The following is a 15,051-nucleotide window of genomic DNA, read 5'->3' as shown; positions in this document are numbered from 1 at the left end:
GCTCTCCCACAGCAGCAGGAGCTTCTACTATCAGAGTGCTTTAATATTCCTGACTCGATGTAACTGCAGGGTCTGTAATCGACGACCAGACATCCTCATCCTGAGCCTCGCGGCCACCACCGAAAAGCTCTGCATGTCGCATCAAATCTAAATTAAATCAGCCACAAGATGCCGTGAGGCCGTTTCTATTCCATCTCAGTCTTTTTCACACACACACACACACACACACACAGAGCACTATGTAGAAACAAATGAAAGTATAATAAGTGGCCTTCGAGTTTGTCTCTTGGAAGTGGACACAGAGTGGGGAATTAAGGCAAAGACAAAGAACTAGAAATAAATAGGGCGGGGACTTTAACGGGTTAATTAAGATTAATTAATTAAACAAAAATGAACACATTAAATAAATTGAGCCATTTTAATTGCACTTATTTTTGCACCGCGGAACGTTTCTCACTGGATGAGTTTCAGGCGGACCGATTATACTGGAGCACCAACTAGCGTTGATGAGTTCAGACAACAACAAACCACAGTGAACATGAAGGAAGAAGCTGATGAGACCTTTGGTTGGCCCCGTGGATGATGGGACATTTAGTTACTAAAAACCAACGGATGGAAGCGTCGATAAGAGCATGGTTGTGTTGCTATGCAACAAGGAATTCACATATCACCGCAGCACATCCAGCCTCAAGTATCACCTCAATGCTAAACATATAGCAGCTAGCGGCTAGTGTGGTAGCTAGCGTGGATTGTGTTTTACTTAAAAAACCAAAGTATTCTAGTTTACAGAAGGTCTACCTACCTATAGGCTACCTGCATTTCTGAAATGTACTATATTTCTAAATATGCTATTGCTACACTTAATGGCAAAAATTGCACTGGTCTGTTGGACTTGAACAAAATTAAACAATATTTTTGTTTCTTAAGCTTATGTATTCAGTCATTATTCAATGGTCTACTAAAAATCCATGTGAAAAAAATTACTTCTCACTGTTCTCAGGTCAAATATTTATATCGATTAAAATGCAATTAATTTTGATTAATTATTTACAAAGCCTCTAATTAATTAGATTAATTTTTTTTATCGAGTCCCGGCCCTAGGAATAAATAAAGGCAGACATGTATAAAACAACAGAAAAGAGGGAAATTATGTAAAGAGAGAAGGATATTCAGAGAGGCTGAGATAAAGAAGAAGTTAAAGAGGAAGAAATCATTACGAACTCCGATTGGAAATCTTTTGATTGATCCTCTTACTGTGGCTGACAGATAAAGCTCGCTGTGGAGGGTTTGTCCTTCACTGCTTCATCAGCAGGAAATCATTTTTTTCCTCCCCAGCTGAGCTACATGCATGCTGGCTGTCCTCAGAACGATCTGCACTAACGGCCTCGAAATCACTTCTGCTTGACTGGAGGCTTGAGGCTCATGAAAGACACATAAAAGCGAGAAAGACAGAAATCAGATATGTAAAGCTCAGATAAGATGAATGATGAATAAGGGTGCTACATGTAACATTACTGCCATCAAGTTATTATGACTTATATCTTGAGACATTACTGCGATTTATAACCGTTGGCAGGATGAATGTCGGCCTCTAAAAGTCTGTCAGCGCGTTCATTGCTTTAAGGCACAATACGAGAGAGAGAGAAATGGAGCTTCAGTTTCTTCAGTCAAAAGACTGGTGGAGAAATGACTTCTTTATCATGTTTGGAGACAGGGAACACAGAGTATCAGGGATTATGGGAAATGTGATTTTAATTTTGAGGAACACCAACTTTAACACTGCTGGCATGATATATGCTGTTTTTGCTTACAGCACATTTAAAGCTGCAGGTGCATCTTTTGTGGATGTGGCTCAGTTGGTAGAGTGGTCACATATTGATCGGAGGGGTGGTGGTTCGATCCCTGACCATGGTTTTAGAACACACCAACTTTTCCAGAATTTAATTGAAAATTATTCAGTTTAATGTCTCAGTCTACTCTGAAATTAACGCACATTTGCAACATTTAAAATTCTTTATTGAGCATGATAGTGTTTTGAAAATAAAAAAAAGATTTATGCTGAACTAAAGGACTGAAAAAAAAGACACAAAATGACCAAAAAAAGACACCAAAAGACACAAAATGACTTAAAAAAGACACAAAATGACTTACAAAGACATGAAAAGAATTCAAAAATGGACAAAATAGCCCAAGACTCCATAGAGTTAAGTTGTTAACCCATTTCTTGTTCCCCGAAAAAAGGCCTACTTGCATAATTCTGAAATGTACATTATCTTTCAGTTTTGGTTAACCTTACCTTTTTTTATTTACCTCTGGCAGTTCACCACTTACCTTTGTACCCTTTCAAGCTGTTCATTTGACTTGAACTGCTTGAATTTCAATAAAAAATTAAAAAATTAGGGTGTTCTAAAACTTTTGACCGGTAGTGTATATGTCGAAGTATCCTTGAGCAAGATACTGAACCTCCCGATGCTGCGTTCATCGGTGTGTGAATGAATTCCCAATGGTGGCAGGTAGCCTCTGCCACCAGTATGAATGAGTGTGTGAACGGGTGAATGAGCGACGTCTGTAGTGTAAAGCGCTTTGGATAAAAGCGATATATACACTGTATAAAAAAACCTGTTGGTTTTACGGTAAAAAAACGGCAGCTGTGGTTGCCAGAACTTTACCGTAATAAATAGAACTTTTTGTAAATATTACAGTAAAAAGATATTGGCACTTTCGATTTCACGTTTAAGATTGCCATTTTATTGCATTTTTGCCATATAAATAAAAAGTTTTCCCATCAAATGAAACGCTGTTCTGCCATATAATTGACAAGAAAATACTTTATAAATGCTGCATAAATTAAATATTTTACCATTAAATATTACAGTATATTTTTGTTAGAGATTACATTATGATATGGTGTTTAGTACATTTAACAGTAAAAAAAAAAAAAGTATTTTTACAAAAGATAAATGCAAAAATAACAGTGATGGCTTGTATATATGTTACAGTATATTTTTGTTACAAACACGGTGCCAGTGTGATTTACAGTAGAGTAATGTATTTTTCAAAAATATACTGATATATACATTTATCGTGTTTCATTGTTACTGAAACTGAATTAACCCATTTAGCATTTTACGGTCATGGTTTAGCAGCTTTTCACCGTAAAATCTACAGCCATTTTTTACAGTGTAAGTGTACCTTTACCATCCATTTCTCCCTCTGCAGTGAAATGAGGAAATATATTACTTGATACAACTTACATATGCAACTCTTTGCTGCAGACTGTGTCGAAGCCTTATTTATTTGAGTCATCCACTTTCCAAACACTTATAATATGGAGGAAATCCACATCGATTCAAATCTGCCATCCAGATTCAAACCCCTGCAGCACATTTTACAGCGAGGCAACCGTGAAAATGTTATTTGACTCTTGCACGACATGAAAAGTTTATCCACCTCTTTGCTATAGATTTGGCACTGGGATTTGAGACCCTGAAGGATTAGAGGATCTTTTCTTGTAGACTTTCCTCTCTCTTTATTATGAAACAATGGACACTTTGTCCGACTAAACTATTCAAATGAAACAATCTTAAGCCCCTCGCACAGATGAACTGCAAAGACGGACTCATCGAGACATTACCCAGAGGAGCAGTAAGTGAGAACGCAAATGTCTGAATCCATTAAACTGGACATTAAATAGACTTTACTCTTCTAGCTCGCTGGTAAAAAGTCCAACCAGTCATTGAAGAATTCACAGGGAGTGTGTGGGCGTGTTGATGATGTTTCTGCCTTGTGGCTGCTGTGAAACCAGAAAAATGAAAACATCCGAGGGTGAAGAAAATGGTAAATGGTAAAGGGCCACCTGCCACCATTGGGAATTCATCCACACACCGATGAACGCATTGGGCGCGATCTGGGGTTCAGTATCTTGCTCAAGGACACTTCAACATGTAGGCTGCCATGGTCAGGGATCCAACCACCAACAATCCGATTGCTGGGCAACCACTCTACCAACTGAACCACAGACGTCCCACAGAAGAGAAGTCAGAAATACGAATATGTCTCACTGGTGAAACAAGACAAAGACAGACATAATGGCAAGATAAATTATGCAGCATGCAGTTGCAATGCATAATATCAAATTCAATGAGAGACAAACAACAGTTGTCTTTTTTTTACAGCGTAGTGTACATTACCTTTGAGTATACAGATTTTCTGCATGGTTTCTTGCTTATACTATGTTGAGACCAGACAAATTTCCTATCAAATTGTTCTACTACAGGTCAGTGTGTGTGAAAATATGTATGAAAAATGTTGGCAATTTATCAAAGGAAAATGATGTATCGATTCTGAGCTTTAGTCGTGCTTGGTTTCCTAAAAGGCTGCTATGACTCGGCTAAGCTCAGTTCAGGTAGAGACAGTCAATTCTAATGTTGAGATTTAAGTTATAAGAAGAGGTGAAGGGAGAGGAGAGAAGGAGAAAGGATGCAAGTGAGGTGAGAGGAAGAGGAAAAGATTTTAGAAACTGAAGAGGAGATGGAAAGAAGCTGAGGAAGAGAAATGGAAAGCTTGATGACGAGGCAGAGGGAAGATAAAAAGAGAGAAAGCTGAGGAGAAAGGCAGAATTCAGTGAGATGTCAAAGGGGCTGGAAATCAGAAAAGCCCTAAGAGAGAAGAAAATAGATTTAAAGAAACTGCAGAGTGAGAAATGTATTATAATGGGGCTGTGAAAGAGAAAACGTGGAGTGAATGGAGGAGCGAGGAGGAACAGCCGGCGGCGGGAGGAGACGAGAGGTGATGAGATGACGAGGAAGAGGAGGAGAGCAGGAGCGATGTTCAGTGTGTTCATGTGTATGACTGGGACAAATGGGGATCATCAATCAATCTCTGAGCCTGTATTGGCACCTCGAGAAGACAGAGAGAGAGAGAGAGAGAGAGAGAGAGAGAGAGGCTTCATCAACGAGACACACTTCAACTTTTCAACAGTAATGGAAGCAGTGGAGGGCTCTATGTGTGTGTGTGTGTGTGTGTGTGTGTGTGGGTGTGTGTGTGTGGGGGTGTGGGGGTGGGTGTGTGTGTGTGTGTGTGTGTGTCTGCATGGATTTATATTGTCACATGAATTTGCTTGTCTGCTGCACACCAGCTGGCTAAAAATGGAACTTGGATGAACAGAGGGATGAAAATCAGGACCAGAAGAAGAGAGATGCTGGCGAACATGTGACTGCTGACGAGAGGACAGCTACCTGAAATAAACTTCGGGACGCTATAAGGCGCTGTTCGAATATTCGCTGTCAGCACCTGCTGCCAGGCCCCAGGCTGAGATGAAGGATGTGAGAAAGGGATGTTATCAGCAAACAAACTGCAGGATAATTCACACTGCACCACCAGGAGAGACTTCACACAGTTACACAGCTCACACAGTCAAAAAGGGTCCAGGCTGGGGCCACGTTAAAGTTTAGGGGATTCCATAAAGTGGGAATGTCTGTAAAGGAGAGACTCATGGGTACCCATAGAGCAGGGATGGGCAACTTAAATGCTGGAGGGGGCCACAATTTTTCATGGACACTACCATAGGGCCACAAATAGGACCATACACTTAACCAGATATGATGAAACTGCAATTTTAACTAGAAAATTTCCTCTGGGGAAATTCTGAAAGGGCCATGGGGGATACTGCCAGTGTGTGTGTGTGTGTGTGTGTGTGTGTGTGTGTGTGTGTGTGTGTGTGTGTGAAGCATGTGTATCTAGAGGAGTGTGTGTGTGTGTGTGTGTGTGTGTGTGTGTGTGTGTGTGAAACATGTGTATCTGGAGGAGTGTGTGTGTGTGTGTGTGTGTGTGTGTGTGTGTGTGTGTGTGTGTGTGTCTAAAATCACATAAAGTTGTGTGTGTGTATGTGTGTGTGTGTGTGTGTGTGTGTGACTACAATCACATAAAGTTACGTGTGTGTGTGTGTGTGTGTGTGTGTGTGTGTGTGTGTTTGTGTGTGACTAAAATCACATAAAGTGCAGTAACTTAACATATTTCATTCACAAATGCATGTAGAACAGTATAAATAGGAATACAAAAGGTTTGAAGTGAATAAAAATAACCACTGTGATTTCTTTTTTATCAGTGCAAGAATAGCAGACCAACATTAATTGCAAGGAATCATTTTGTGCACTTATAAGATTTCATTCTCAAATGCATGTAGTTGTGCTGAGGGCCACTTCAAATGAGGGTGAGGGCCGTAGGCAGCCCCCGGGCCTCCAGTTGCCCATCCCTGCCATAGAGTATAATTTCATACAGATATATTGAGGTCAAAGGTCAGGGGACATCTTTGGAAATGGCTGTCTCAGGTTTTCCCTAACTGAAATTTAGCTGAACTTTGGAGCATTATTTCACCCTCTACCTGACAAGATATCATGACATGACACCAGTTTATTCACTGGTTTCACTGACCCTGAAGATGCCTGGACCCCCCAGAGTTTAGTTTTTAGTTTAACTGCTCACAACTAGATGGCATCCTGTGACACGACCAAGGAGTCACTTTAAAGGGCCATAAGTCAAAAATAATTGGAAACTACTGATGCATTTGACATAAAATCACCACACCATATTTTTTACACACTCCCATGTACTGTATGTTACCTTTGCTGAGTACACATTGACAGATTTTCTGCATGGTTTCTTGCTTATACTGTGTTGAAACCTGACGAATGTTCCATCAAAATGTTCTACTTCAGGTCAGGCATGTGTGTGAAAAATGTATCACAAGAAAATGGCGTATTGATTCTGAGCTTTATTTTTAATTTTTATATTTTCATTTTTGTGATTTTGCGGTTTCAGAGTACAATTCATTATCACACCACTGTCAGATCTATAGACTGCTGTACATGAATATTTGTTATGAATAAATTAAATTAGTTAAAACCAAGTTGACAGCTTTACTAACACTGTTAGACATCAGCCAAGTGCAGCATCACAAGACGTAGCAAGCCAGCTAACTTACTAGTCCAACAGAAAGAAGTCAAGTTCAAGTTTTAATCTTGCCCTCTTGCTCTATCACTCTCTTTTATCTCTATGTTTCAGTTGCCCTTGGAAACCTCCTCCTTTCAGCTCCAAAGCTCCTGTGCAAGTGATGTAAACACCAACACTTCACTCATTACTTAAGCAACAAGTAAAGCTTTCCGTCCTTCAGGAAACTCCTAAATCACTGATAGTTGAAGGTGTGTAGTACCCAGAAGAACCCAGAAGATCGTACCCACCCACCAAAGTTACATGAAAATTGTAAATAATGAAGGAACATTACTGTTACAAGTCCCTCTAGCACAAAAAATACTCTGAGGCTGCAATTTGTAGGTAATAGTCAGTACGTTTACATCACACTTGAAAAAAACGAATTATTGCCTTAATCTGACTATAACTGGACAACTGAAGTGCATGTAAACATGTTAGTCCGACGAATGTTAGAGTTCTCCAACTCCGATTAGGACACCCAGATAATGCGATTGGAATTGGATTTTCGCCAGCATGTATGACAAGACAACACGTGTGCATGCTCCCATGCTCCACCTCCCGCACTGGCGTGGTGACCCCGGAACAAAAACATCCAAGAAAGCCGGTCACAATAGCCGGTCACATTAGCCAGTCACATTAGCCGGTCATGTTAGCCGGTCACGTTAGCCAGTCACATTAGCCAGTCACATTAGGCGGTCACGTTAGCCAGTCACATTAGCAGTTATCGTTAGCTGGTCAGTAGCGATGGCACAAAGTGTCAAACTGAGGTCAACAGAAAGGGTTCCATATTAACCCGCTGAAATGACGCATATCACCAACCAGTGTTGAGGAGGAGGACACGTTCCCGTCAGTTATTCAGTTTTCTCAGTTGCTTGTAAACTGGGACAAGGTCAGAAGTCCGATTAGATGGCAAAATCGATTTTTAAGCATAGCTCAATTAAACTTCGCATGTGAATGCACTGAGTTATACAACTTTGCTTTGTGCACCAACAGCAGATCACACTGGCACCAGAAAACAAAGATTTAAGTAAATCAAAATGGTTTGGACTGAAAGTCTGTCTCCTCTAAGTAACGTACTAATCCCGCCTCTGAACCTGTTGAGAGGCAGAGGTCGGCAGAGGAAGCCAATGACAAACTGCTGTAAAATATCAACGAGGAGCTCTTGAGTGCAGTCAGTGAGGATGATTCTGTAAGATCTGACTAAAGGAAATGTTTTGTCCGTCCTCGTTTCTCTCAGTTCATATATCTCATCATTTCAGAGGATAAGAGGCATATTGAGTAGCTCAGGCTCGGGAAAGGATCTCTTCCTCTGTCAAGGTGACTGAGCTTTCTAGTTCCAATTAGCATGTCATTATCCAGAATCAGAGAGAATTTAATTACAGGGTAATTTATCCTCTTATATCTGTCACATGAGGCACTGATGAACACATTCCCATCAGGTTATTCACCTTAATCCCCTCCAGTGAGGTAAGCGTGTGGAAATTCCTTCAATATTCTCTTAATTAACTGACTCGTTGCATCAATGCATCAAATGCATTGAATACAGGACTTTTACTTGTAGTGGAGTAACTTTAAAGTGTGGTTTTAGTAGTTTTACTGAAGTAAGGGATCTGAATACTTCTTCCACTTGTAGTGAGAACATTAAAATGGTCCCCTTGTTATTCTACTGTAGATTATCTGCTCCACAAAATTTAAATTACGTTCTAAAACTTTGTTCTTGATCTGTATGAGAGGCTAAATTAAATTATTGAGGTAGAAGTTTAGTGAGGCGTGAAATAAAAAGGAGATAAGCATTAGCGTGCACAGTCAGCCAGTCACTGTTGAATTCTCCTATCCTCATTTTAAATGTTTGAAAAGTCTGAAAACCATTCATCTGAGCCAGTGAATCTTAGTGGAAGTCATCAATCAAAAACTGATTACCATCTACAAACGGAATACATTTAACCACAATTAACTCTTGAGTTTTTTAAGCAGGATCATGAAGAAATGTACTATTTCTGCTTTGGGATATTACTTCTTTCTTTTTTTTTATTACGTTATTGCAGGTTATGAGATTACAAATATTAGCAGCTTCATCACATATTCAATTCATTCATGTTTAATTCATGTTTAATTGTTTGCTTATTCAATTAATTAATTAATTTAACACAGTTCTAGTTTTCCACTCCATTTATTTCCATTACCCATTTACTCCAGTTTCTTTTAAATTCTTCTTCTCTGTTTCTCAATTTATAGATGATTCTTTCCATTTCCTTAATCTCATCTACTGTTATTTTCCATTTGTTAATGCATGGTGAATTAACGTACAACCAATTGCGTGTGATCTGTTTTAATGCAGCTATACTTATCACTGTATACAGATAATTATCTCCTTCCTTCTCAATTTCTGATGGAATAATACCTAAAAGAATATTAACTGGTTTTAATGGCTTCTTTAAATAAAATGTACTGATGATTTTCTCCTGAACTGCCCTCCAGAAGGGATATTATTTCTTCATGTTTATTTTTAGCCTTAAATCAGGTTGCTCTCATGAAGGGTTTGTCGGATTCCTACAATAAGTAATACACCAGGATTCTGAGGTAACCAGCTGCATTTTGTTTATTGACGAAGCAAAATAATGTTAGAAGCCACGCAGGGCACCAGGCTGCAGGGAAGACAGATGACTTTCAACCAGAAGAACAGTGTTATTATATACCATCTATTGAGACCAGAAGAAGTGTAATTTAAGCCTTATCCTGCTTTAATGTTTGGAAAGTGGATTTCCAGTGCCTAAAACTAACCACTTTACAACATTAACAATGTGAACAGAAGCTGAGACATGAATATTATTGATTCTTTCCATGGTGTTAAATTTGAAGCGAAAATGTTATAATTTCTTTCATGAACTTTTGCCCTGCATGTTATGTGATATCCAACAAAGAAATGGCTGCTGTTTCAAACACATTGATACGTTGTGATCAAGCGGCAACTTCCGGATCTGAGCAGTGAGGCAAAGCAGGAAGTGTCTTAAGCTGCAACAATCTACCGAGAATTCCAACAGGGGGTGCAGACGGCGGCTGCAGAAGCATTTGGGTCCATTCAAGTAATGCGTATCCACGGCACTGTCTCAATAAAGTTTTTTGTCTTTTAAAGGCTGCTTACTGGTTTCCTCTCATAACTGACCCTTTCACACTATATTTTCACTTAGTTATTATCATTATCTCAACATTGCTACAGTTAATGCTAACATGAATTAGCAGTGACTTCACTCAGTCAGGTTGTCGGTGTGTAGTGCCTAAAACTAACCGCTTTACAACATTAACAATGTGTTTAAACAGTGATTGTTTTGTGTGAATGTCGGGCAGCCACGTCTCTGCCACATGTCGAAAACAGTGTTCATCACATGTAATATTTCATAGGATATTATATGAATTATGCTGCATACATTTTTGTAAGAAATCCTACAAACAAGTGCATGAGAATACGTTGTCTTAAACGTGATTGCGACCGGGTCGTCAATGACCTCTTTGACTTTATTGTAAATTATTACTCTTTCAGGAGCAACTTCGCTGATCTCTGAGCAAACACTCCACTTCTTATTGACTCCAAATATGGAATTAATTCAGTCTGTGAGACACTTTCATGGCCTCAAAGTTTAGTTACATCACTACATTAGTGGACTAATTAAGCGGAGCTCCTCAATGACAGCTGAAGGTAGAAATCCTGCCTCCGGCTCCAACCATCTGTGCTCAGGTCCCGTGGAGTTTACATCACTTCTGTCTGTGCAGCGCTGCAAGGCAGAGCTCTGCGTCACTCAAACTCCACTGTTAATAATATAGATGCAGTGAAGAGCATGAGGCAGGAACAAGCTGAACAATGTGTTGCATTGTTTGCAGGTTTTTAAGGTACAATGTGTTTGTTTAAAACTTTTAGAAAATCGACGAAGTTTATCAATAGAATGTGAAGAAGTTTTGAAAAAGGAAATGTTTTTGTCTACGTATTGTCCTTCAGATATAAAAAAGACCAAGCTAAACTAAGGTAGTTAGTGGGGCAGGAAATGTCACACGGCAGTTGGGACTGGGTTTATTTATTGATAATTGTATTGTGTAAATTGTTGGTTTTTATCATATTTTATTGTATATTTTAAGAGTTGTTGCATGGTTTTATTCACCAGTGTGTTTTTAGTTTGTACTGCATTTTTTAGAAATATCCCACTGCCTGTGAATGCACCGTAAAATGATGAATGCACTGCACCTGGAGGTTCTGCTCTTGTCGCCAACAGGAACCAATCAACGGTGAAGGAACGGAACGGGGTCTGAATTGGAAAAAGAAGCCAACAAAAGCGTCGAGGGAGAATGGCAAAGGGGAGCGTGTCCAGAAAAGACAGACCGGGAAAGAAGGCACAGAGAGGAAGACGAAGGCGAAAGACACTGGGAGACGGCGTATAAGTACAACTTCCGGCCATTAGTAACACTCTGGTGTATGCATCCCTACGTTAGGGCATTGTGGTTTATTGGACGTCCGTACTGGCAGTGATTTTGTGTCTTCAGGTGGCTGCCGGACACCGGAACAGCCGAGGTACCAGAGAAACCTGACAGCAAGTCTCCTCCTCTGGATCCCATGCGCCGCAACTCTCCTTGTCTGACAGACTTTTAAGCAGCTAGCTTTTTACCCTCATTTAGATGCACCAATCAATAATTAACTTCATTTATTTTTGTTTTCACACCCCACCCCATACAGAAACACAAAGAAGGTGTGGTGTAAATGTACCACCTCTCTCACCGAGTGAGAAAAGTGGATTAAAAACCAAGTTGAAGTTCCTTTTAGTTTTCTTTGTTATCAATCAATTAGAACACTGCCTAAATACAGCGGAGACAGAACTTTGACAATTTTGAGGCTGCTGAATGAAAGGTGTCCTGAGTCCAATGGAGCCCTCAGTTCTCTCTGGCTTTTCTGTCTGTGTGTAAGATTATTTAATTCAAATGTTCCAGCCCATATGCGACGCATGTGTATTTTTTTTTTCTTTTAAAGGCTGCTTACTGGTTTCCTCTCATAACTGACCCTTTCACACTATATTTTCACTTAATGACAGTTTATTTCAACATCACTACAGTTAATGCTAACAAGAATTAGCAGTGACTTCACTCAGTCAGGTTGGCGGTGTGGAGAGGCTGTAGTTAGTGTCGTCAGAGATGGCGACGAGTGTAATACTGAACTTGATGCCTCAAACGGGCAGTCCACCAGCCAATGGGTGACGTCACAGTGACTATGTCCATGTGTGATACAGAACTACTTTGGGTTAGGGAAAGATAATGAAAAATTGACATACAACCAAGATTATTATAGTTAACGAAAACTAACAAAATAAGTAAACTTGAATTGAAAAAACATTTCCGTTAACTGAAATAAAATAAAAACGAGAGTTTTTAAAAAAAAACGATAACTAACTGAAACTGTATTGTGAGGTTACAAAACTAACTAAAATTATAATGAAAATGTCCTTCGTTTTCATCTTTGTCAACTTTTTTTCACGTTTTTGATTGATAGGAAATCTATTTAATCACATCTGGTTTTATGTCTTAATAAATGTAAAACTTTAAAACACTAAAACTAATAAAAACTAAACTAAAACTAAGCATTTTCGAAAAAATAAAAACTATTTAAAACTAGTTAACTCACTTAAAATCAAATTAAAACTAACTGAATTTGAAAACAAAAAAATCACAACAAAATGAAAACTAAAACTAATGGAAAATTCTAAACTATTATAACCTTGCACACAACTACTAGATGCAGTAATGTCAGAGATCCCACTACCCTCCAACCAGCCCTCAATACTTCTGCAGTTTGTATGCAACATTAACATATTTTGTATATACATATAATTTTGTGGGATATCTATACAATTCAGTGCATTTATTTCATAGGATATCTGCAAAATTTGGTGCATTATTTTTCATAGAAATACCTACTTTAGAAAGCGTTCCAGAGCAGTGAAAGTCAGTGATTTGCTTCCTTTCAGACACAAAAGAGACAATGTTTCTCTCCAGGATACATTTCTATTGGTTTTGTCTCCAGACCCCAGTAACATGGTATAAATCTGTTTAGTTTATAGAATAATGAGCTGGGTCATCACTTCAGTTTAACCCCACTGACTGTGATTAGCAGTCTGGAGCTGCTCCTGCTGTATTCCCTGTTAGCACTGAAAATAATAGTGTATATATAATAGTGTATGTGTTACTGTGGTTAAAAGGAAGGAAGACAACACAAAAAGATTGTAATTATAAGAAGAGGCCTCAGAGCGAGACGAACACAGATAGAACTGAACCTTTATTGTAACCATCCTCCTTATGAGACCATGACCAATCACTGTGTGTTACTACATAACCCTGTCCACTCAGAACAAGCCCCCATGCCGTATCAGTGCCATTATACTTCCCATGGGATTCTTTTCCAAGGTTAAAGTACACGCTAGCATGGTACATTAATAGAGCTCGCCAATTATTCCTTCATATATACACATATGTTCTCTGAATGGATTCTTGCACATTATGGCCTCCCAGGCTCTCTTTCCACATTGATTTTGTTATAATTGCTGAATAGCAGTTCCTGCAGATGGGGATATTACCACTGCATTTTCTCAGCATTGAGAGGTTGCCAATACACAACTGCAGCCACTAACCGAGCCAAACGCACTTTTATTTACAGCATCGTTGCAGAGAAGCATGCTGCGGTGCAGACGCTGGAAAGGCAAGGCTAGTTTATTTGTGTGGCACAATTCAACACAAGGTGATTCAAAGTGCTTTACATAAACATTAAAAACAGCAAGACACAATTGAAAACAGTAAAAACAGTGAATTAAAACAGGGAAATAGAAATAAAAATACAAATAAGATACAGCAGGATAAGAAAAGAGATAAAATAATAAAAAGCACAAGTTAAACATTGCGTAGTTAAAAAGTAAGGGCAGTATAGCAGATAAGTGTTAAAGTTAAGAGTACGCTGCAGTAAACAATAGTGTTTTTAGTCCTGATTTAAAGGAGCTGAGCGTTTGGGGAGACCTCAGATCTACAGGTAGTTTGTTCCACAGGTGAGGAGCAGAATAACTGAAAGCTGCCTCACCTCGCTTAGTTCCAGATGACCTAAGGGGTCTGGATGCTTCGTAGAGAGGTAGCAGATCAAGCATGTCATTTGGTCTGAGACCATTCAGTGCTTTGTAGACCAGCAGTAAGATTTTAAAATCTATCTTGGTAATGTAAACATGTCCAATACACGAGGGAATATAATGCTGCTTTGGAATGATTCACAAGTGAAGTTTGTGCTTGATAGAATCATTTTGTAGTGGACTCTCTTGAGTGAGAAAATGAATCAAAGATCAAGTCGAAGTTCCTTTTAGTTTTCTTTATTATCAGACATCAGAATAAACTGCCTAGGTACAGCGGAGGAGAACTTTGTCCAATCTCAAAGGCTACTGAAAAAAGGTGTCCCTCTCCAATAAAAGCTCTGAGTTCTCTCTGCTTTTTCTGTCTGTGTCAGGGCATTTAACAATTCAATTGTAACATCCAACACCCAGCGTATGGGGCACGTTTTCCGTGAATGCGCATGCTGCTAAGTCTACTTTTAACCTTAAAAGGATGCAATCATACTGTTAATATTCTGCTTGCAAACGCCTCTAATATCTGACAAGTCCCAGATCCTACAGCACGTTATTTCTGGTTTAAACCGGCTGTTACATGATCAGGAGGTCACACTGGGGCCTTTTAGTAAGATAATAATTTATGATTAAAAGTAACAGAAAATATACCACAGTATCACCACTTACAGCAGCTCAACAACCCCAAGACTCATTACCAGACCATGACCAGACTCATGAACGTGAGGTAGAACAACATTAAAGATTTACATAGAGAAGGACTCTACATTCAGCAGGAAAAGAAATATACATTTGACTTCTTGTGGTTGTGAGTTTAAGCCGCGGTGTCAAACTCATGTTATTCTATGAGCCACATACGGTCCAGTATAATCTCAAGTGGGCTGAACTAGTAAACCCACTACGTAATAACACCTTCAAATGTTTCCCT

This window comes from Centropristis striata, chromosome 4 (assembly GCF_030273125.1).
Source record: "Centropristis striata isolate RG_2023a ecotype Rhode Island chromosome 4, C.striata_1.0, whole genome shotgun sequence".
Taxonomy (NCBI): Eukaryota; Metazoa; Chordata; class Actinopteri; order Perciformes; family Serranidae; genus Centropristis; species Centropristis striata.
Note: the sequence above shows the minus strand (reverse complement) of the source record.